Raw genomic sequence first — 24826 nt, 5'->3', positions numbered from 1 at the left:
AAAAAGCATAAATTCCATTTTCACTTCAGAACAAACCGAACACATTCACCGTTTTTCATCCACGCCTGCACCAAAGCCCAGATATCTGCAAATGCCTTTAGAAGCGAGTCCCTGTTTTATAAACAACATTCCTGCCCGGTGAACGGTGACTCCAGTGCAGCCCTGCGGTGAACAATCTGCATTAAACATCACCTTTCTCCTTGCCCGAGGTTAGGAGAAGTCTTTACAAATTAGTCTGCTGCCCAATTTTGCATACAGAAAGGAACAAAAGAACAGATACTGGGGATGGGGAATTGAGAGCAGAGCAGCTAGCAACAGACAAGTCAGCTTATTCTTACCCCTTTTCTTACTTCCAAAAGCTGCTTCTGAGTGGGTGGCTGCCTGCAGTCATCACGCTGTCAAGGGGGAGTGATCACCTACCAGCAGGAAATAGGTGAGCAGCCACAGTGAGGTCTGGAACGCCCAAGCAGAAGCTATTGGAGCACCAGAATGAGGCTTGGAATTCACAAAGACATGCCTGAACAGCTTTTGCCCAATAGTGAACACTGCTTAAAAAGAAAGTAGCCCAAAAAGCCAGAGCAACAGGTCAGACAGCAGCAGCACACACAGCATGGTGCTCTTTCAGCTTAGAGAAAACAGCCCAAAACCCTGCTCTAAAGTGGGATGTGAACCTGGGTCCCTTAGTGTACAGTCCACTAACCACTCGACTACTCAATTTGCATGCTTCAGAAGCTGTCACAGAATCTGGTATTCCTTTCCAGTTTTACTTTCAGAGAAGGAGGAGGGGGCCAGCTACTCAATCATAGCATCACTTTGTACACTAGTTGTCATTGAAACAGGTCTAACTAATGCGCTGATGCCCAGGACATGCATTATACAGCACCTGACAAATACTGTGAGAGAAGCAATACTCCAGATGAGGTCGGAAGCAAAGCACACATCTGTACTGTTATTCTATACCCTTAAAGATGAGCATTTCAAATTTTGTTTCACCTGAAAAGCCTATATTTAAGTGCAGAAAAACAGGGGCCAATGTGTGCTTCATTTTAAGTTTTGCTTTGACTCGCATACATTCATCTGTCACCACTAACGCTTAGGGGCAATGTCTCGCAAACTTTCCAGCTGGCGGACACTAAATCCAGTGCCCTGGCAGGAAGGCACCCGTAAGAGCGCAGACATCGATGCGATGTCACACGCATGAGTGATGTCATCGTGTCGACGTCCGTGCATGCGCGGAGGCCCATCTGGCCACAACCCGCTTTGATGGCGTGATCCGAGAGGTGCGGGGAGAAGAGGATAGACACCAGCCGGGAGGAGAGTCATCTGCACCGGCTGACTTCCTACAGGATGTGCCTCTCGCCACGAGAGGCACGCCCTGTAGGCAGTACGCCAGCATGGACAACTCTCCTCCTTGCCAGTGTGTTGCAGCACACCTGAAATCTCAGGAGGCACACAGTTTGCGATACACTTGCTTAGGGGCTTGCACAGGCTTCCTTCTGGTTCTAATTAAATAAAAACTTGCACATTTTAAAGATTTAAAAAAATAAAAATAAAAAACCAACCCCCAAGGGAAATCCATTCTTCAAACACCCGATTGCTAGCTATGAGCTGGTGCTAGGATTTCAGCAGGGAGGGAACAGGAAATGCTATTTGCAGCCATGTTTGGCACACACATTGTCTCCCGTGCTAGAACCCTCTGTGCATTCTGCACTCAGCAACACCGATGCTAGTGTGGCACTGATCGCCCCTAACACTGGCATTGGGTTGTGACAATTTGGCCCCAAGAACATTCTCCTTTTAGATACGGATGTTTCTTCCCCGTTGGTAATCGCTGTCGGACATTCTAATTTTGGGCCTTCCCTAATCCTGCCCAAAACACACCCACATTAACCATGTTAGTAGCCGCTCTCTGGACCAACTCCCTCCTGTTTATATCTTTTTGCTGGTGCGGTCCTAAGAATTGTACACAATACAGGCAGTCCCTGGATTAAGAACAAATTACGTTTTTAAAGATATTCTTAAGTCGGATTCGTATGTAACTCAGAACTTGTAGATTTTAAGATTCTTACTGCTTACCTCTGCTCCCAGCTGATAATAGGGCCAACTGTCCCTACCAGTGTTCCCTCTAAAGTACACCAATACCTCACACATTAGCACTGAACTCCAAACATTGATAATCACACTTTTTAGGATCCTCAGAACCCCATACGAGCAATCTAGCGCAGAGTGGCAGCACTCCTCATTGATCCTTATAACATAGTATGATATTTCAACTTTCTTTAAATTTTCCCAAAATTTTTCTTTATTCTTCTTTTCATAACATTATTAATAAGATTGCTTAAACTTAGCTTTGAATGTTGCTGCCAACGGGAAACAAAAAAAGGGGAGATCCAGGTCTCCACAGAAAACAAAGGCAGAGTCAAACAAAACAAAAACTGTTCAAAATCTCCATTTTATTTCTTCAAGAATCCTAAAAACACTGTCCACATAGGTATGAAATGGACCCAACACAGGCCATGTTTCTGTAAAACACCTTCCTCAGGGGTCCAAATGTGGAGAGAAAATACCGGAACTGCTGGACATCGACTTGCAATGAAAACAATGTCAGTCAGTCAAAGAAATTAATCAGATTTGTCTGACGAGAGCTGCCTCTAGTAGTGAATTCATGTTGCCTTGGGTCCTATAATCCACTGGATTCCAAAAATGTTCCTATTCTCTGTTTTAAAAGCATTTCCATTAATTACTTACCACCGAAGTCAGTCTTAATGGCCTATAATTCCTAACCTGTTCTGCTTTTGTGGAGAGGGACCACATCTGCTCTTCTTCAGTCTTATGGGACCAGTCCCAACTCTTAAATGCAGGAAACTTTGCAATGTTATTAACTTGGGTGCATTCAAACCCATTCCCCCGCCCTTGAGCATGGTCAAGGCCAGTACTTCATCTATTTTGTGAACATCAAACAAGGAGAGTCTTTTTGGCTCAGAAGTTTCCCATTTTTGTAGGGAAACTTTGCATTTGGTATTCTATTTGGTCAGACTAAGGTAAGTTCCTGACCTTCCTTGACTTGTCTGAAGCAAATTTTAACATTCACATCATGACACCCACAAGTGATATCCGAGACTGTGTGTGCTAGGGAAACATTATCAGTTCAAAGCCCTTCTCTTCAGTTTCATAGCATCTCCTAGAACATTTTCCAAAGTGAAGGTGGTGGCTGCAGTATTCTTCCACAAGGAGAGAATTTGGGTTCTCCTTTACTTGGGCATTTAGCTGGGATCTGAGCAGGATTCTTGGCAGGCTCTGGCCAGGGTAGTCTTCTTGTAATGCCTTGGCTGGGTTCTAAATTTCATCAAGTTGTTTGGTTCTCTCACAAGTTCTTGAGTACCTTGATGTCTACTTTAACACTTCAAGTCAGGGTATATTTCTAATTCAACAAAAGCTAATCAAAATTCTAGAGCAGATTTTCATGCAATGCAAGCCTCAAAAGCTTTGGATTATTCTCAGCTCCTCGGCTCCATGGCAGTGAAAGTACCCCGATTATGAGCTCATATGAAGCCCGTCTGTTATGGACCCATGAACAAAGTTGGATCTATAAATTAAACACACTCTCCCCGGGGGGGATTGAATAATGAAACAGAATAGCAGGTGTTTTTGTAACCCCCGCCTCGGCTAGCTTGCTTTTCCTGATAGCCAATCACTGCTCACGTTGTCAGTTTAAACATGATGACGTCATATTCTCTTTAAACCAGTGAAAGTTTGTTCTCTTGAATGACCACGGCAGGCAAAGGAGGATTAAATTGACCGGTACTGTCCCCTTATCTAAGTATTTATAGATTTACTTTTTATATACAAACCTCTTTCTTACATGAACAATTCAACAAATGTTTCTACTTTACAGCTACTTTGATGGTATTTTTGAATCGGACTTACCATCTTATCTTACATTGAAAACTGTGCTCAACACTATAACTTGGGTTCCTTTAAACAGACAATCGAAACATGGTCCACGTTGGGACCCTCAGGAATCTCTTCAGTTAAGCTGAATTACTTAAAAAATTTTTGTTAATATAGGAATTGCACCAGTTTTGAAAGTTTTATATTATCACCTTTTCACTATGGTACATATGCAATGATTGGGTGGTGGCTCTTGCTATATGGACTTTGTTTCTTTGGCAGGGCTACACATCTCTGAGCACATGTTACAAAACGAATAGCGACTTAGTCATTCAATTATGCTTTGAAGTATTAAGATCATTATTTCACATTTAGCATGTTTCCTTTTGATTCATTCCCTTAATATCTTTTTGGCTTTTTGAAATAGCTATTGCAAAATACGGCTCGCATCAAAGCCAGGTTTCAGATCTGCAAAGCTAAGTGTTTTCAATTTAGCTTTTTTTGAAACTTTGTTGCTTTTGAAGGATTCAATTCTGTGTGACATTGTTGCCATTTATATGTGTTAATAAGTTTGTGTGCTATGATTAAGCTGTGAATTGCACCACTGGTGAAAGTTTGCTTTCACCACATGGCGCTTGTGAATCATTGAGTTATGAGCACACAGAAGTTCTAAAGTTGGGACTTGTTAAGTGATTTGAAGTGATTCTCTGTTCCTGGTGGGTTTTGGAGTGAAAAGATGGATGAAGGGCAGAAAGTGAAGGAGAAAAAACAACAACAAATGGATAAGGCGGCCCTGGAAACAGAATTAAGAGCACAGACAGAAGGAAGTGCAACCAGAGACTGGGAAAAGGTGAGTAGAAAAATAATGTCCTATGAGAGGCTGATATGCACAGAGAGAGGGACCTTGCTGTGATAATGTCCAAGGATCTGAAGGTGATAAAACAGTGTGACAAGGTGGTGGCTATAGCCAGAATGATCCTAGGCTGCAGAGACAGGTGTGACCAGCAGAAGAAAGGAAATGTTGATGGTCCTATGCAAGTCGATGGGGAGGCCCCGTCTGGAAAATTGTGTTCAGTTTTGGAGGCCGTATCTTGCTAAGGGGGTAAAGAGACTTGAAGCGGTGCAGAGGAAGGCAACAACAACAGCAAAAAAAAAGATAGGGGGCTTACACCAAAAGACATATGAGAATGGTTTATTCCATCATTTTCACAGAGCGACTCCCAAAGCTTTGCAGAACACCATCGAGAGAGTAAAAAGAAGAGGTTCTTCATTCAATCCCTTTCTCTTGTACAGCTATGCAGGAAAAATTATTTCAGTGTTAGAGCTGTGAATATTCTTGAAGGGGCCAAGTGATTAATTGAACTGGAGTTTTTTTTTTTTTGCTGTTTTTTTAACCACCATTATAGCAAGATACACCCTAAGAAATAAGTCAGTAGCCCTAAAATCTGACATTTAGATATATTTCAAAAAAAGCCTTCTAGCACTGGGAGACAGATTTTTTTCTTAGGCCTTTCTGTTCCTAATGGGAAGCACACCTGCTCAGGTTTTGCAGGTTTTTTTTTTGTTGTTGTTTTTTTTAAATTCTTTATTGATTGTCAAACTACAAATGCGCAATAAATGATTCACAATTTTGTACATTATATAATAAGCGCAACAAAACTTACAAATATTACTGCACAAAGAAATTTTCCCCCCCATCCCAGCTAATAAACAAATATATCAAAACCTTCATGAAAGTATTCATAAAATCCCCAGATCAATTCCAATTCCACTCCCTTCCATTACTCCCCCACTCCCCCCAGAGTGTATGTTTACTTGTCTATAAAATTAATTATTTCTCTTTACAGTATTTAGTCAATGGCTCCCAAACATCCATAAAATTCTTAAATCGTCCCTGTTGTATGGCCATTCAACGCTCCATTTTATATGTATAACACAGGGATTCCCACCAGAATGTATAGTTTAACCTATCCCAGTTTTTCCAATTTCTTAAAATAAGCTGAAAAAGCATTTTTTTTAACCTGAAAATTAGTTCCAGAGGGAGGGTGCAGGAACAGAGAAGATATTAGATCGCATGGTATTAACATGCTTTAAAGAAGGAATGGTGAGGAGATTATGTGTGACCGAGCGAAGGGATCTGAACGGAGTATAAGAAATGAGAAGCCTGCTCATGAATTCTGGCTGGTTGCTAGAAGAGAGAGTGCATTTGGTACATCAGCAAAGAAGATCAAGGATGAGAAAATGTCTATCAGATAGTGAAAGGGGGGGGGGGTGTCGAAGAGTCATTGGCAGTGGATTTTACATAGCAATGGATGTCCTCAAGAGTTTATGAGATCAGCATTTCTCAGACAGAAAATAGAAAGATAACAACGCTTTCTAAGAGTCTCTGGGGGATTGTGCATGTTGCTGCAACAAATTCTTGCCATGGATTAATTATTGAAAATAAAATGTGTAATGTGTCAGGAAGACTAGCTGTTGTGTAAAGTGTTAATTTGTTGAAATACCAAATCCAATCTGAAAAGCATTCATTAACCCCCCACCAAAAAAAAAAAAAAAAACCAACCCCAAAACAAAACAACCCAAAAACAAATCAAGGATGTACCTCGGAGACCCAAATGGAAGTTTGCCTTATTCAGAATGAATCTCTGAAGTATAGTGAGGAGATATGGACTTAGCAATTCCAGACGTGAAACCCCCTTGCCAAGAAGTATCAGTAATATGAAATATATAAGAAAACTTTAATCAATACTTTTGATTTTGTGCTTAAAGCACTACTATCTTACAGGCTGCACCTACCAACTCACTTTTGATTCCACTTCCACTACTCCCCTTCCTGTTTATTCAGGTGTCCCCTTAGGGCAGTGTTTTGTACATCGCGTAGAATTTGGAATAAGCGATTAATCAAATATTTAATAAACTTGGAAACTTTTCAACCCAGTCCTGGAGTACTCCTTTGCCAGTCAGGTTTTCAGGATATCCACAATGAATATGCATAGAATTTGCAATGAATATGTAATGAATTTGCATAGAATGGAGGCAGTGCACGCAAATGAAATTTATTCATATTCATTGTGGGTAGCTTGAAAACCTGACTGGGAAGGGTTGAGAAACACTGCTTTAGGGTTCTATACTTGCTCCCTCCCTTTTCAATATCTCCCTTGCCCTCTCCTCATAATCACCGAAGGCCAGTCGTGCAAATTGTTCCTTACTATGCAGATGATATTCAGATTTTACATAGTGTCTCTAATCGAACTAGTCTCTTTTCTTAATGACTATCTTGTCTCATGTCTGTCGTTGGCTTAAGAGCCATCTCCTTTCTTAACTCTGCAAAATGTGAATCTATTATTTTTGCCCTGCCCTTCCCTTCCCCTCTCCCCAGGCAACAGCTTTCTTCCTCCTCTCTCCATCAACGGCCGAATCCATCAGTAAAAAGATTCTGTTAACAAAGCAGCAAGGAAAAGATCAGTTAGAATCTATTGACATAGATCTGACAGATTTTTTGGAAGACTCTCAAGATATACCGTAATACAGATGAGAGCTACCTTACTTGTAACTTTTTTGAGTGAGAGCGATAAGGCATTGACGATGAAACTTTATTTTAAAAACAAAATTGCTTTATTTTGTGGCGCTAAGGTTCAGATGTTCCCTGATGTGGCAAGATCAACCCAACTCAGAAGGAAGGGCTTTTTAGCCTTGAAACCTCGCGTTGTGGAACTGGGTGCCACATTTTTTCTGAAGTTTCCTTGCAAGTGTTTGGTGACTTTTCAAAGTATAGATTATATTTTTTGGGATCCGGCTCAGTTAATACAATTTCTTGATCAAAAATAACGGGGAATTATATATTTTATTGGTTGAGATAACTATTTTCAAATTGAAGAGCCTGATTTGAAAAAGATGCTTATATAGAAGGAAGATGTTTTCTTCCTTTAATTATCCTTTGAAAAGATTTCTGTAATAAAATGGTGCACCTCTCCTTTTAATGAGGGCTAGATGGAATTTCTGATTTTGTAATGATAATAATTATGTAAAATGATTTGTTATGTTTCCATATCCTGTTATGTTTCTTTGTAAATATTATCTGAAATTTCAAAATTAAAGAAAAAAAAAACAGACTGTCATATGCAGTTTTTTTGTATCATTCACCGTATCTATGTTTTCCATCCTCTTATTTCACCCACACACCCTACACCAGGGATCTCAAAGTCCCTCCTTGAGGGCCGCAATCCAGTCGAGTTTTCAGGATTTCCCCAATCAATATGCATTGAAAGCAGTGCATGCACATAGATCTCATGCAGAAATCCTGAAAACCCGACTGGATTGCGGCCCTCAAGGAGGGACTTTGAGACTCCTGCCCTACACCTTTTGTTCTTTTGCTTGTTATATCCCGCCTTGACTACTGTAATTCCCTTTACTCTGGTTTTCCTCTCCCACCCCTTGAATGCCTCCAGCTCATCAGTCAACTGCTGAGAAACTACTGCACAGTGCTACTTAATTTGATCATGTCCCTCTTCTCCTCCATTATGAAAATCGATTCCTTGTCATTGCTGATATCAAATACAAAATCTTCCTCCTTGTCTACAAATCCCGTGAGCCATCAGCCCCCTTCTATCTTGCTTCTCTCATCATTCCCTCTATCCCAGTGGTCTCAAACTCGCGGCCCTTAGTACATTTATCATAATCACAAACGTAAAATAAAACAGTCTCTTTAGCTATAAATTGCAATATTATTAGTAAAACTTAGCCAAAAGGAAAGATTTATAAACTATAAAGAGTTTTATCTCATGCAAAATTGTCATTTCTTTAATAAGGCATTAACTATTTTTTTCTGAGGCCCTCCAAGTACCACCAAATCCCAAATGTGGCTCTGCAAAGGGTTTGAGTTTGAGACCACTGCTCTAACCCTTTCTGCTGTCTCCGCTCTGCTGATAAGAATCTATTAACCTTCCCCCCCCCCCTGTCTTTTATCTCAAAGTCTTGAGGAACTCTGAATTTAGATATATAGGTCCCAAACACTGGAACAATTTGCCCCTTCCCATCAGAAACCAACCGACCATCAGCTTTTTCAGGAAACTATTTAAGACTATTTCCTGGAGTCCTTCCCCTCCTCCATCACCTAGGCCTATGCTTGTCTGAACTCTTTCTAGAACCTGGTTTTCTCTCAATTTTTTTTTTTTATTATTGTAAACCACCACGTTGCCTATGCTGACACTAATGTGTACTTATCAAATGCCATAAATAAATACTATATCCATGCTATCTGAATTACATTTATAATTTAGGAAGAAATATAGTTTAAAAGAATTGCTAGGTTAGGTAAATAGACAGTGCCATTAAAAGATTCTCAACTTCTGTAACAGTTAAAAGCAGCTGTTTGTTTAAATTAACACATGCATGTGAAAAAAAAAAAAAGATACAAAAAAATAAAAGAAGAGACCAAGAACAAGATCTACATTTTAAGGGGTGTCAAACCTTTTGGCTTCCCTGGGCCGCATTGGCTGGGAAAAAAAAGTTTCTAGGGCCGCGCAAACGCTGCAGCAAGACAGAGGAGGGAGCCGGCAAGACGGTAAACACCCGGGGGCAGCAGAGGAAAACACTGCATCGCCCTCGACCGGGGCCGCACAAAATACTTTACGAGGCTGCATGCGGCCCTTGGGCCGCAGGTTGGACACCCCTGAACAACATATGGGGCAAAACTAATACCAAGTAATAAGCCTTCCAGCCATGACTGAAGGCCTGAAATTATATATTGCTTCTACAAAGTTGCTTCCTTAAGGAGTCATTTAGGAGCAAATGAGGTAAACATGGAAAAGTTGTCCCCAGTGATATGTATCTTCAAGCAAAAATATATCAGGTTACAAATCATTATAAGTTACTAGTGTTTAAGCCCGTTAGATTAACGGGTGCTAGAATACAGCAGCATTTCCCACCCTTCCCTGTGCAACAGCAGCATTTGCTGGCCTTCCCTGTGCAGAAGCAGCATTCCCCCCCCCACACACTTCCCTGTGCAGAAGCAGCATTCCCCCCCCCCACCCCACACACACACTTCCCTGTGCAGAAGCAGCATTTCCCACCCTTCCCTGTGCAACAGCAGCATTTCCTGGCCTTCCCTGTGCAGAAGCAGCATTCCCCCCCCCCCCACACACACTTCCCTGTGCAGAAGCAGCATTTCCCACCCTTCCCTGTGCAACAGCAGCATTTGCTGGCCTTCCCTGTCCAGAAATAGCATTTCCATCCCCCCCCCCCCACACACACACTTCTCTGTGCAGAAGCAGCATTTCCCGCCGCCCCCTTCCCAGCCGCTGCGTTTAAATTGTGAGAAAAGTGCTGCACCGCGCTACCGCTGGCTTCGGCGTCTTCTCTCCACTGCGGCCAACCCTAGCGGAAACAGGAAGTAGTCAGAGAGGGCGGGCCGCAGTGGAGAGAAGACGGCAAAGCCAGCGTTAGCGCGGCGCGGCGCTTTTCTCAATTTAAACGCGGGTGAGCCGGCGAGAAGGAGGAGGCTTTGGCGGTGGTGGTTTGGGGGGGGGGGGGGGGAGTCGCCGGCTGTGTTTTCCCGATCTGGCCGCCGCATACGCACTCTGACCACGGACCTACGGATCACAGATCAGGGATCACAGATCACGCAGGTCTGAGTGCGCATGCGCGGCTAGCGTTTTATTATATAGGATACGCGGAGCAGTGCTTCATTTTGAATACTACTTCACAGGGCTTAATTCAAGCAACTGCTTGGTTTGACTGTGGCTATTGGACTTCCGCTTAGGAATTGCGAATCTTCTATTAGACCACTTGCTTTCGCTCAAGGAGATACATTAAGACTTTCATACTCCAGGAACAGAACAAGGCAAGACAAATGATGGGCTGTATCCGTAGTGGTTTTGTCAGCAGAAAACCTGAAGTCATAATGCCGCTGTACAGATCCATGGTGAGACCTCATCTCGAGTATTGTGTTCAATTCTGGAGACCACACTACCGAAAAGATGTGTTGAGAATTGAGTCGGTTCAGCGAATGGCTACCAAGATGGTCTTGGGGCTCAAGGATCTCACGTATGAAGAAAGGTTAAAAAAAACTGCGGATGTACTCACTGGAGGAGCGAAGAGAGAGAGGAGACATGATTGAGACCTTTAAGTATATTACTGGGCGTATAGAGGTGAAAGATGATATCTTCAGTCTTACAGGGCCCTCGGAAACCAGAGGACACTCGCTGAAAATCAGGGGAGGGAAATTTCGGGGTGATTCTAGGAAGTACTTCTTCACCGAAAGGGTGGTCGATCATTGGAACGAGCTGCCTCAGCGGGTGATTGAGGCCAGCAGCGTGTTAGAATTCAAGAGAAAATGGGATATTCATGTGGGATCTCTAGGAGAGTAAGAATCAGGGAGTGAATCATTGGTATGGGCAGACTCGATGGGCTATGGCCCTTTTCTGCAGTCAATTTCTATGTTTCTATGTTTCTAAGATAGGTGAAAAGTAGTGAATTCCATGAATTAAAAGCTCTCGGGGTCCTGAAGACGCAGTCTAACCTTTCTGAATGCCAGCTGGAGACGGCTCTTTTTATTTTCCAGGAAGCTCAGATCAAGGTCAGGATGCTGACCCGATACAATGTCATAAGCTTCAAAGTATGCGTAGACTTGAGTATCTGCTTTCACACTACTAGACCTCACAGTCTCGGGATTCTTGTTTTCACAATCCGTTTGCCTGCCAGTCTTGCCTTTTAACCCCCCCCAACAAATCATTTTCCCATAAGGTCATTTCACACATGCAGTAACTGAATACATGAGCTGAGACGAAATGTAAGGAAATCCCATCACTGAGGGTTTCAAATGATGTCACGTCATAAGAACAAAGCATTGTAACTTCAATGGAAATGCTTCTAGCTCTGTGTATGTATGAATTTGAGATGGTCACCGTTGCTTTTTTTTTTATTTTTTTTTTTTGCTTCTGTCAGGCCACAGCTCAGATAGACAGGCAGAGTAGAAGAAGCCTATCTGTTAAGGAGCAGCTTTCACTATTTAACTGCATAAAACCATAACCAAAAATGTCCAATCTCAATTGCCAACTATAAAATATTTATAAATGTAAAAGTTAGCTTCAGATAGGTAGATAGATAATGCCCCAATTTAAGGCAAAGTGGGTTAAAATATGAACACAATTTAAAACAAACCCATACACAAAAAAATTATATATAAAATCATATATGACAACTTTTCACCAGTACAAAAATTACAAAAATACATTCAAATTGGAGAAATTATCTCATAAAAGTTTATGCAAAAAAAATCCTCAAGTCTTTGATAGGTTTCTTTTATGTAATATTTTTTTGTAATCAACAAATTCAACATTACAAAAACTCTTCACCCAATATTATAAGTATCTTAACTATACTATATTTTGCATATTATTAGGTATATTTTGGTATTTGCAGCGTACTGTTTTGTTTTATTCTTATACTTTTGTATTTGTAAAATTTCAATTAAAAAAGAAGCATCTTAAGGTGATTAATAGATTTTCTTTCTTTGGGTACTTCACATGTGGAACGATACCATGCTGTATATTATCAACTGTGCCCAAATCAGTTGTGACTGTGAACTAACTCATACTCTAAACCAGTGTTTTTCAACTTTTTTACATCTATGGACCGGCAGAAATAAAAGAATTATTCTGTGGACCGGCATCGGTCCGTGGACCGGCAGTTGAAGAACACTGGGCTAAGTCGTGGGCCAGACCCCGCCCATCTCTACCCAATCTCCACCCCAGACCCCGCCCCCATAATAGTACTAATTGCACCTTGCACGTCCTGTGCCTCATCTGGAAGCCTTCCCTCTGACGTTGCTCATAGGAGCCACTGCCTGTGGCTTTGTGCACTGAATCAGTTAGGAGGAGGGAGCTGGCTCGAAGATAACGCCGCATTGATCGCACCGTGGACTGGCAGTTGAAGAACACTGTTTTGGGCCTGATGCACGTGCTGGCCCTGTGGACCAGCAGGAAATTTCTGTGGACCGGCACTGGTCCATGGACCGGTGGTTGAAGAACACTGCTCTAAACCACTGTGCTTACAAATGAAATAACACATCTTGTACGTTAACTTATCGAAATAGAAATAGTTGCCAGTGACTGAAGAATGATTGGAGAAGTACACCAATGGTAAGTGCAGTGGGTGAAGAACCTGGGCTTAATGCCCACTGCAGCTCCTTCTGATCCTATACAAGTCACTTAACTCACCACTGCCCCAAATACAAAACTTAGGGGTCCTTTTACTAATGTGCGCTAAAGATTAGCGCGCACTAAATGCTTAACACGTGGCAATGCATCCATAGGACATAATGGTTGCGTTAGCACGCGCTAAGATGCACTAGCGCGCTTTAGTAAAAGGACCCCTTAGATTGTGAGCCCCCTAGGGACAGAGAAAACACCTGCATGCAGTAGGCAAACTGATTTGATTGTACCACCGAAGGGTGGGATTTTGCCAGGTACTTGTGACAAGTTTCAAGTTTAATTTTATTTGATGTATCGCTTATTACAAACTAAGCGATTAACAAAGTATAACAATCATCGTTAAATTATATAATATTGAACACTAAAGGGGTAAAATGACAGTATTATAATATTTCTTTAACTAAAAGGAATTTGACACACAAAACAATATTGACAGACTATGACACATATGGAATGAACATAAGGATTTAAAGTTACAAAAATATTTTCCCTAAAAAGGGAGAAAGAGAGGTCTGAAAGGGGAGGCTGCAGTTGAAATAAGATACTGGGCTTGATGGCCTTTTGTCTGTCCCAATATGACAACTTTTACGAGTGTGTGGCACAGTGGTTAAAGCTACAGCCTCAGCACCCTGGGGTTGTGGGTTCAAACCCACGCTGCTCCTTGTGACCCTGGGCAAGTCACTTAATCCCCCCATTGCCCCAGGTACATTAGATAGATTGTGAGCCCTTCGGGACAGACAGGGAAAAATGCTTGAGTACCTGAATAAATTCATGTAAACCGTTCTGAGCTCCCCCTAGGAGAACGGTATAGAAAATTGAATAAGTAAATAGTGTGAAAAGCTTCAGCTTCTGATAACCAGAGCTGGTATTGTGACATCATAATGCCTCATTCCACCCATGCCTAAGAACCAACCTCATCAGTGATGTCACAATGGCTTGATTGTCCCATTCTTGGCTCTCTTTTACTACATTTTGATTTCTAGAGTGGCGCAGTGGTTAAACAGCCTCAGCTCCCTGAGGTTGCGGGTTCAAACCCTCGCTGCTCCTTATGACCCTGGGCAAGTCACTTAATCCCCCCATTGCCCCAGGTATATTAGACAGATTGTGAGCCCACTGGGACTGACAGGGAAAATGCTTGAGTACCTGAATAAACTCATGTAAACAGTTCTGAGCTCCCCTGGGAGAACGGTATAGTAAATTGAATAAATAAATAAATAAACAATTATTTTAAAAGCGTAACTCTCTTTTAAAAAAGAGGAAGGATGTCATTTGGAAACAAACAGTGTTAAATAAAAAATAACAACAATAATAATAATGTTATTCCAGAGTCATTTTTTTAAAAAAGTAAAGCTATTCCTGAATCATCGCCATCCCTAACAGCCAACTGCTTTTAACATATGCTGAAAAGTTTTGAGCTGCTTTTATTAAATAGCACTTTCATAAAGTAATACTTAACATTTTCATAAATAAAAATGAGTGTACATTCCATCAGTTAACTAGGCAGGAACAGACTAATTAAATTATTGCGCTATGCTGTTATTCATATACAGTAAGCCCTCGTACTTTACTGCTGCCGTCCTGGTCCTGGCAGTTATTTATGGTACTCAATCACTATAATAGGCAAAAAAGTCCTCAAATGAAAATCAAATCCAACCAACACAAAAGAGGACGAAAACAGAAATCAATCTGTGGTCGATCATTGGAACGAGCTGCCTCAGCGGGTGATTGAGGCCAGCAGCGTGGTAGATTTCAAGAGAAAATGGGATATTCATGTGGGATCTCTAGGAGAGTAAGAATCAGGGAGTGAATCATTGGTATGGGCAGACTCGATGGGCTATGGCCCTTTTCTGCCGTCAATTTCTAGGTTTCTATGTTTCTAATCCTTGCTGGTTATAATACCGCTCTCAGAGATCTGTGCTATCCTCACACGACAGTGTTCGGTACCATTCAGCCATATAATGAACAACTTTGAACCACAAGCCAGCTCTTTATAAGATAAGTGCAAAAAGTTTTTTGATATCTATTTAAAAAAAAAAATCATTTATTTATTGCACTCAGCGCTTTATATGAGCTTGCGTGGCTATGGTTTTTGCATAAAAAATACCGACTCAATGAAAGATATCTTTTACCTGTGAGAATGGTTCCGAACACTGTCGTGTGAGGATAGCACAGATCTCTGAGAGCGGTATTATAACCAGCAAGGATTGATTTCTGTTTTAGTCCTCTTTTGTGTTAGTTATTTATGGTGCCATTTCTTTGTGCTTGAATACTGACAAATGCAATCATTTATAAAGTCAAAGAGATAATGCAGGTGTCAGCATAATACCTTAAATAAGATAGCTATAACTCTGATTCACCCCAAGGACATTTCACAGTCCTCACTATCTCCCAGTGCCTACATGTTGGAAGATTCACGAGCCACACAAGAGACTATCAGGACTGTGTGGCGCAGCGGTTGGAGCTACAGCCTCAGCACCCAGGGGTTGTGGGTTCAAATCATGTGCTGCTCCTCGTGACCCTGGGCAAGTCACTCAGTCTTCCATAGCCTTCATAGATTGTGAGCCCACCGGGACAGATAGGAAAAATGCTTGAGTACCTGATTGTAAAACCGCTTAGATAATCTTGATAGGCGGTATATAAAAACCTAATAAACTTGAAACTTGATCTACTGCATACATTCAGTCCATGGTATTTCTATTTTTTTGGTCATGCCACAAAAGTTATATTTGGGCCAATTAGGGATTATGTACCTCTATGCCACCAAGATTTATTTTTCTGCATAAATTTTTTACATACCACTTGATTTTTTTTTCTGTACAGCCCAAAAGCAGATTCAAACGAAAGGAGAGGGGAGTACTGGTCGACAAGTCGATGAAGCCGTCCTTGCAATGCGCGGCAGCGGCGAAAAGGGCGAACAGAATGCTAGGAATGATTAAGAAGGAGATCACGAACAGATTGGAGAAAGTTATCATGCTGCTGTACCGGGCCATGGTATGCCTCCACCTGGAATACTGCATCCAGTACTGGTCGCCGTACATGAAGAAGGACACAGTACTACCCGAAAGGGTCCAGAGAAGAGCAACTAAAATGGTTAAGGGGCTGGAGGAGTTGCCGTACAGTGAGAGATTGGAGAAGCTGGGCCTCTTCTCCCTTGAAAAGAGGAGACTGCGAGGGGACATGATCGAAACATTCAAGATAATGAAGGGAATAGACTTAGTAGATAAAGACAGGTTGCTCACCCTCTTCAAGGTAGAGAGAATGAGAGGGCACTCTCTAAAGTTGAAAGGGGATAGATTCTGTACAAACGTAAAGAAGTTCTTCTTCACCTAGAGAGTGGTAGAAAACTGGAACGCTCTTCCGGAGGCTGTTATAAGGGAAAACACCCTCCAGGGATTCAAGACAAGGTTGGAGAAGTTCCTGCTGAACCAGAATGAACGCAGGTAAGGCTAGTCTCAGTTAGAGCACTGGTCTTTGACCTAATGGCCACCGCGGGAGCGGACTGCTGGGCACGATGGACCACTGGTCTGACCCAGCAGTGGCAATTCTTATGTTCTTACTGGTGAATGCACAAACATCCCCACTACAATTCTAGAGAAGTCCTAGATTTGCAGTCTTGGAAATGCTTCTGGATCCCGAAGAGCAGCATCCATTATTACTCAACCCTAACAAGCTCAGCTCAATTCTGTCCAAGATAACTATTGATGAAAGTGGCCAGGTTTAAGAGATAAGGAAAACTGAATTCATTATTTTGCCTCAGAAATGAAATGAGTCTATCGAACTGTATTCAAAGGCTGAAAATAGAAATAGCTCATAGGCTCTGCTGCTTAACCTACATAGTACAAATGATGACAGATTAACTGGATAATGACTGAAGATGACGTTTATAATTTGGTCAATTGCATCACTCTATTTTCAGTGATGTTGTTTATGATATTAGAAATGCTCTATGAACTGGGACACTGGATCATCTGTTTTATTGTCCTTTGATACTTAGCTTTTGGAGGTCAATATGGGGTAGAATTAATAACATTTTGGAATCGTCAATTCCTTTAACATATGAGGCAGTTATTTGTGGTATAATATTACATGTTAAGCCCCCTATAGATCAATATAGAGGTTGTCTTTTCCTTATAAACATTTTCTACACTATCCAATAAATTTCTTACGTCATTATTAGGTAACTTCCAATCTGTAAACCGTATATACTGATAATCTCCACTATATTCTGTTATCACTTGATTCCCTTGATATGTAATTCTCAAAATTGAATCCTCTACCACACCATGTAATGTACACGAATCACTGTTATGTAATTTATCTAGATAATCTTTATTACGCAATTCTTTTGGTAATTCCTATAATTTGTATTCCGCCTTGAACAATATATAATGTATAATGTATTCAAAATTAATTTTCCTATGAATTGTTTTCCTACCTTCTTCTACTCTATGTTTATAACCTAACTAATTTATTTTTCTCAAGTACTTTAGTAAGAATGTGAGCCTTTGGGACAGTCAGGGAACTCTAAGTACTTTCTCTTCATCTCAATTAATCTTACTTATTGCATTTCTTCTGTTTATACTGTAAACCGCTTAGAACCTCACGGTACAGCGGTATATAAGAAATAAAATTATTATTATTATTATTATAATGACTGGGATAGCCACTAGATGATTCCGGTGGGGTTGATGTGTTTGCAATCGGGAATGGATGGAGGTGGGATGGAGGTGGGGGTGGATGTTTATTTGAAAAACTTGTTTTGTTGTACTTTTGGTGTTCTCAACCTTGTTATAATCTTGTTTTGTTTTGAGTGTTTGCTGATTGTACATCAATAAAACATGATTTACACCAACATGGAGACTCCACTCCTACACAATGCAGCTTATTTATTTACAGGCATAAATGTGATGTCCGTGATATCATGCTCATCCGCAAAACATGAAATAGGCCAGGAAGTAGAAGTGCCCCAGAGCCTTATACTCCAGATGGGCAGAATAGCTACGGGAGACTCAACCCTGATGAAAAGATCGACTTGAAACATGTACATGTCGGTAGAGGCACTCCCAATATTTAAGCTAAGTAATTAATATAACAAGAAAGACTTATTATAAGAAAATTTCTATAAAAAATTAAAATATAACAAAACACACAAACCATTGATCCTATGATGAATGGGTTCATTTAATATATTTCAATGAACTAAAGGGATTTCTTAACCCTCAGAGGATCGTGATAAGTGTATGAGAAAATGTCTTATTAATGAAAATGATAGACTGATGTTATATTTCTAGTGATTACAGTTGAAATCCAATCTAAGAATAGCCTTGAATATTGATACTGATTTGGTGCTGCTATCAAGAACATGCTTAAACTAAAATCTTAAATCCCCTCATGCATTTAAGAATATATGGTGCAAAACTAACAAGCCTTGCTTAGGATTATAATTGCATTCCCTATTAAATGAATATGTGCAAGGGGAGGAGGGGGGGGATTTCCATTTTCTAGGCCTGCAAAAGTATTAGATTTTCATGATAATTCATCCATATGCTTCACTTGATCTAAATGTGAGAAGGAAAGCTTTTTTGCAAAGATACACTGTGTCAGGAGAGAACAGGATCCCAAATAACTTGTACCAGAAATGGAAGAAGAATATAAAAGAATCAAACTGTGTAAACTAAAGGACTTGATAATTGTCCAGCATGTATTGCACAGACGCAAGTCTTTGTATCTGTAATCAAGTGTACTGTGTAGCAAATGACCATACTGTTTGTCTGACAGAAATGGTTCCTAACTTTGGAGAAGGGTTCATAGACAAACGCAAGACGGAAGCGCGCGCCGAAGAAAAAGAGTGTTTTTAGGGGCTCCGACGGGGGGTTCTGTTGGGGAACCCCCCCCACTTTACTTAATACAGATCGCGGTGGCGTTGTGGGGGGTTTGGGGGGTTGTAACCCCCCTCATTATACTGGAAACTTAACTGTTTCCCTGTTTTTTAGGGAAAAAGTTATGTTTTCAGTAAAATGTGGGGGGTTACAACCTCCCAAACCCCCCACAACGCGGCGCGATCTGTATAAAGTAAAGTGGTGGGTTCCCCCCCCACACACCCCATCGGAGCCCTTTAAAACAGTCATTTTCTTCGGCACGCGCCTTTGACCTGGCGCGCTTTTGACCCGACACCTTGGAGAAGCCTTGTTGCATTAGCACAGCCAATATATGCAGCATGAGTCTACTTTTATAAAAGGGCACCTATAAAAACTTATTTAGGTTACACCTATAAACATAGTCAAAAATGCCCCTATTTCATAAAGGTACCTATATTCCTTTATAAAACAGGCTCCTACAATAATCTCTGTGAATGCACAAATCGAAACCTGTTCAAATGCATGAATAAATGTATGCACATGGGGCTATATTTTCATGCCAAAAGGTTACCGCTGACTACAACAGCATAGTGCAAGTCTATGTAAGGTACACGCACCTTACAGACTCGCACTACGTGCCAGTGCGCATCACACCCTTTAGGTGCATCCATTTAGGCCAAGAAAACCAAGCCTAAATCCCTTCGCCCGATTTGAATGCACATAAGATGTATTCTGTAACAGTGCGTATTAATTATAGCCCCCTGTTTTACTAAGGTGCGCTAAGCGTTTTAGTTCGCTGTTAGCACGCGCTAACCGCTAACGCGTCCATAGACTAACATGCTAATATTTAGCGCACAATAAAAAGCATAGCACACCTTAGTAAAAGGAGCCCTAGGAAAGCCCAAAATCCACACATGCTCCTCCCCTGGACACACCCCCTTTCAAGATTTATACACTAGAACTAGCATGCAGCACTTTATAGAATACTAGTCTTTAAGCCCGTTACATTAACGGGTGCTAGAATAGATGTGTGTGTCTGTCTTTCTTTCTTTCTCTCTCTCTCTCTCTCCTTGGCCGCTTTGTCTGTCTGTCTTTCTTTCTGTCTCTCTCTTTCCTCAGCTGTCCACCATCACCCCTTGCCTACTCCCCCTGACCAGCAGTAGCCCTTCTCCCTTCCTTTTACCTCTCCCTGTCCAGGACTCCTTACCTGCTCCCCTGTCCCTCTTCCCTGCTCCCCCTGCCCAGCAGCACTCCTTACCTGCTCCTCCTGTCCAGCAGTAGCCCTTCTTCCCTTCCTTTTACCTCCCCCTGTCCAGCAGCACTCCCTACCTGCTCACCCTGTCCCTCTTCCATGCTCCCCCAGACCAGCAGCACTCCTTACCTGCTCCCCTGTCCCTCTTCCCTGCTCCCCCTGTCCAGCATGCGGCTCCTCTTCTTTAAATCAGTCTACTGAGGATCGCAGCTGGCTCTACCGAACCTCGCAGGCCGCTCTGCACCTCGGTAGCACATTCCTTCTGACACGATCCCAAGCGTCAGAGGAAATGCGCTACTGAGGCCTGCGAGGTTCGTTACAGCCGGCGACCAGAGGCGGAGCAGCAGCGGTTGGTGAGTGAGGGCGGGAGGGGGGGAGTCGCCGGCGTGTTCCCTGCCTCCGTGTTTGAAAATCGAATTCGGCACGGAAGCACACCTCACGGAGGCAGAAAGCACAAAACCCTAAGTGCGCATGCACACTTAGGGTTTTATCATAGCGGACATCTGCCAAGTAGTGCGCATAATCTTTAATTAGTGCCAATTACAGTCCATTTTGAGGTGTTAATTCCCAATTATCAGCACCAATTAGGCTTGTTAAACAATTAAGTTGTGCATGCAAATCGGCTGTGCACAAGGTAAGGTGACATATACAGAATTTGGGGGATACTCTATGCATATATGCAGATGCAAGACAATTCCACTTCTGCTCCATGAAAGCTACACTCCTAGGAACACTTCCATTACTCCCTATCTAATTTACCTTCATTGGTTACCAACTGAGGCTAGAGTTCCATGTAAGTTTTAGGCCCTCTTTTACTAAGCTGTGCTAAGCGTTTTAGCATGCGCTAACTGCTAACACGTCCATAGGATAACATGCACACATTAGCGTTTAGCATGTGATAATATGGTGTCAGGTCAAAAGCGCGCCGGGACAAAGGTGCGAGCGGACAATTGAGCGCAGTGCGGAGGTGCGCGCCGAAGAAAATTACTGTTTTTAGGGCTCCAATGGGGGGGCATTGGGGGGGAACCCCCCACTTTACTTAATACACATTGCGTCGCGTTGTGGGAGGTTTGGGGGGTTGTAACCCCCAAAATTTTACTGACAACTTCACTTTTTCCCTGTTTTTAGGGGAAAAAGTTAAGTTTACAGTAAAATGTGGGGGGTTACAACCCCCCAAGCCCCCCACAACGCCGACGCGATTTGTATTAAGTAAACTGGGGGTGCTCCCCAACAAAAACCCCCGTCGGAGACCCTAAAAACAGCAATTTTCTTCGGCGTGCACCTCCGTCTTGCGCTCAGTTGTCGGCACGCGCCTTTGTCTTCCGCGCTGTCTATGAACCGATAATATTTATCGCGCTCTAAAAAGCATAGCGCACCTTAGTAAAAGAGGCAATGCAGAACACATGGATTCTTTAGTTCTTTTCTTTTAATATCTATTTATAAATTTTTCAATATGTATTACAAAAGAATAAACATAAAAGAAACCTCCGCCAACACAAGTGACTGTATTACTAATTGAGATGAAGGTCAGATTATTCTAAAATTGAGAGCAATATGTATCCAAAATACACCGACCTTTAGTAAATGAAGATAAAGGATTACATTTTACTGCTATAATTTCTTCAGATTTTCTGTAGGCAGTTTCTGTTGATGTCATATAGTTGAGAAAAAGATCAAAATGTTTAATTTTAACTGTAAAGTGCCATGTAAATTCAGAAGAGATTGGTGTAAATTAGAGTTTTACCATAGAGAAATATCTTTAATGTCCATCCATTTTTGATGGATTCTTTAGTTCTAATTGCTCCACCTTTAAAAGCTTTGAAGTTACATTCTCAGTTAACTTTTGATTTTCCTAATTTTAAAGGAAAGAAATACAAGATAATTATTTATGGGCATTGCAAGCTACTAAAAATTGGAAAATGCTTCCTTGTAGTTTACGCCAAATGAATGACTACTTCCCTTTTAGAAAGAGATTTAAATTTTTTAATATATCAGATGCTTCTTTAGGCTTTAGATTGCGATTTTTTAAATATTATAATACTGAATTCATGGATAGTTTCTTTTTATTCTACAGCTTTGAAATGTTTTTTGTTGTGTGCTTTTTGTAAACTGCAATGAATCACTATTGAGGTATTTGTGGTATATACTGTAAGCACGGGATTATTTTATGTTGCATAAAATATATGGTTTTCCCATTGCAGCTAGGGTGAAATTTAAGATGTTGGTTCTTGCTTTTCAGGCTTCCTATACATGTACACTTCTCCCTCCGTATTTGCGGTTTCGATTATTCACGGTTTTTAGCTTGTTGGCTCCTCCCCCTAAATTACATCAGCTTGCATAGAGAAATCGCTGATTCCAAGCGTTTACAAAGAAAATCACTGATTCCCAGCACTTTCTTTACAGTGTTTTGCCTCTCCTTCAGAAACAGGCCAGGTCTCCCACCATGTTATTTGCGGTTTCACCATATTCATGATGGTTTTTAATAGAAAACAGCAAACAACATATAAAAAAGTTATTCGCGGTTTTTCAGTATTTGCGGTTCTGTTAATCCCCTATCACAGCGAATACAGAGGGAGAAGTGTATTTCCATATACACCACTGAGGGCACATTAACTTTATCAGGGGAATTTAATGATAATCTTCATACCATCTAAAATTAGACTGCAGAGTGCAAGACAATATGCATTTGCCAGCTGTGGCAATGGCTGTCCACTGATATCAAGAAAGTGTTTGCCCTGCAAAAATTTTTTTAAAGGAGTTGAAGCCATGATTCTTGAATTAGAGAATGACATATTAACATAATTCATCACCGTTCCCATCCTTGCAGATAACCGCAGAAAACAATCCCAGGCAATTCTTTAGTGTCTATCTCAACCTCAATCCTTCTACGCCAGCGTTCTTCAAAGCACGGCTTGAGGGTCAGTGGCTGGGCCCATTCATACTCTGATTCTTATATGAGCCAAGAATAGGATAATGAACCCATTGTGACATCACTGATGAGGTTGGCTCTTAGGCATTGGTGGAATGAGGCATTATGACATCACAATATCTGGATACCAGAGACTGTCATTCTTTAGGGTCTATCTCAACCTCAGTCTTTCCACACCAGCATTCTTCAATGCAAGGCTTGAGGGTCAGTGGCTGGGCCCATTCATACCCTGATTATTATGTGAGCCAAGTATAGGATAATGAATCCATTGTGACATCACTGATGTGATTGGCTCTTAGGCATTGGTGGAAGCATTATGACATCACAATATCTGCTCTGAATACCAGAGACTGTCATTCTTTAGTGTCTATCTCAACCTCAGTCCTTCCACACCAGCATTCTACAATGCAAGGCTTGAGGATCAGTGGCTGAGCCCATTCATACTCTGATTCTGCCCTCTGTCCTTAAAGAATGACATGGGGATGGTTTTTCGCAGGGATGGGAACGGTGATGAATTCTGTCACCGCGTATACTTAAGGGTGGCTCTTCTGGCAGCTCTGGATGGTTCATATGATACATAAAGCTGTTTAAAAAATTTTTGTCTTTAAGTATCTTTTCTATTCAAGTTGAAACCTTCCCTCCCATATGGAGTGTGATTTTTGTGATTTTAAAAGAAATTTGTTTACTTGTATGCTTTTTTAGACTAAATTAATTGCCTTCATGTCCTAGGATGTTGTGCACATTATGAACTAATACAAACACCTACCTGTGCAATTTCAAGACAACCATTTGCTACATGTGCATCATGTTTTACATGAGACTTTATGAAATTACTGTTTAGATTGTGAAAGAAGTAATACTTTATTACAGATTACATTCTGCCATGCAACTTGTGCTGCTCAGCAACTTTTGTCTATAGAGCAGTTACCAACGGAAGACTCTAAGCTGCTTGGCATGCATACCAAGATAAATTTAACTACACCGGAAAGAAACGGGATGACACCATACCGTAGCAGGACTCGCTCTAGTCTAGAGAAAGCTTCGTTCGTAAGAATGACCTTTACCCATATCTAAACTAGGTCCGATTGTTTTGGTACATCTTGCAATATTAACAAGTCAACTTCTATGGTTTGGAAGTAGCAAAGTGGACGACAGCGAACAGCTTTGCCTTTAAAATTTATAAGCCATGACGCAATATGCATCTAATATGAAAACAGTACTAGTTCAGGTACCCTGGGGCACCTTTGTGAATGTGGCTGAGGACGCCTTGCCTCAACAATACACTCCTCCTTCCTAATGCAAAAATAAGGAGCTGAAGTGCAATCTGGCACAGCGAGGGTGAGAGGCATCCGGGGCAGTGGCGCCCCTTCCCCCCGTACTCTTCTCCGCTCCGTCCCCGAACACTCCCGTACTTCAAAATTCTCAGCGTAAGCAATAACCTCGACCTGCTTCTCGCGCCAGCGTCATCTCTTCCTAGATGCGGGTCCAGAAAGTGACATCAGAAGAAGAGCCAACGCTGGTGCAAGCAGCAGGTTGGGGGGGGGGGGGGGTCCCTGCTCGCGCCATGAACGTTAAAAAGGCGCAGGGGTGTGCGGTAGTGGGGGAGGGGCGGAGGAGGAGGGAGGCGGAGCGGAGGATGTGTGTTGTTGCCCCCACTAGGAGGGCACCTGGGACGGAACACCCT

The 24826-nt window shown here is 41.7% G+C and overlaps 1 protein-coding gene across 4 annotated transcripts in view; it reads right to left on the bottom strand.

Annotated features, from left to right (window-relative positions):
* Nucleotides 1-24826, bottom strand: part of PEAK1 (pseudopodium enriched atypical kinase 1) — a 238044-nt gene that overhangs the window by 59351 nt on the left and 153867 nt on the right. The gene's annotated exons all lie outside the window — the stretch shown is intronic.

The sequence above is a fragment of the Geotrypetes seraphini genome, chromosome 14 (assembly GCF_902459505.1).
Source record: "Geotrypetes seraphini chromosome 14, aGeoSer1.1, whole genome shotgun sequence".
In the NCBI taxonomy this organism is placed as follows: domain Eukaryota; kingdom Metazoa; phylum Chordata; class Amphibia; order Gymnophiona; family Dermophiidae; genus Geotrypetes; species Geotrypetes seraphini.
The sequence above is the reverse complement of the archived record's forward strand: the minus strand, read 5'-3'. Positions and strand labels throughout refer to the sequence as shown.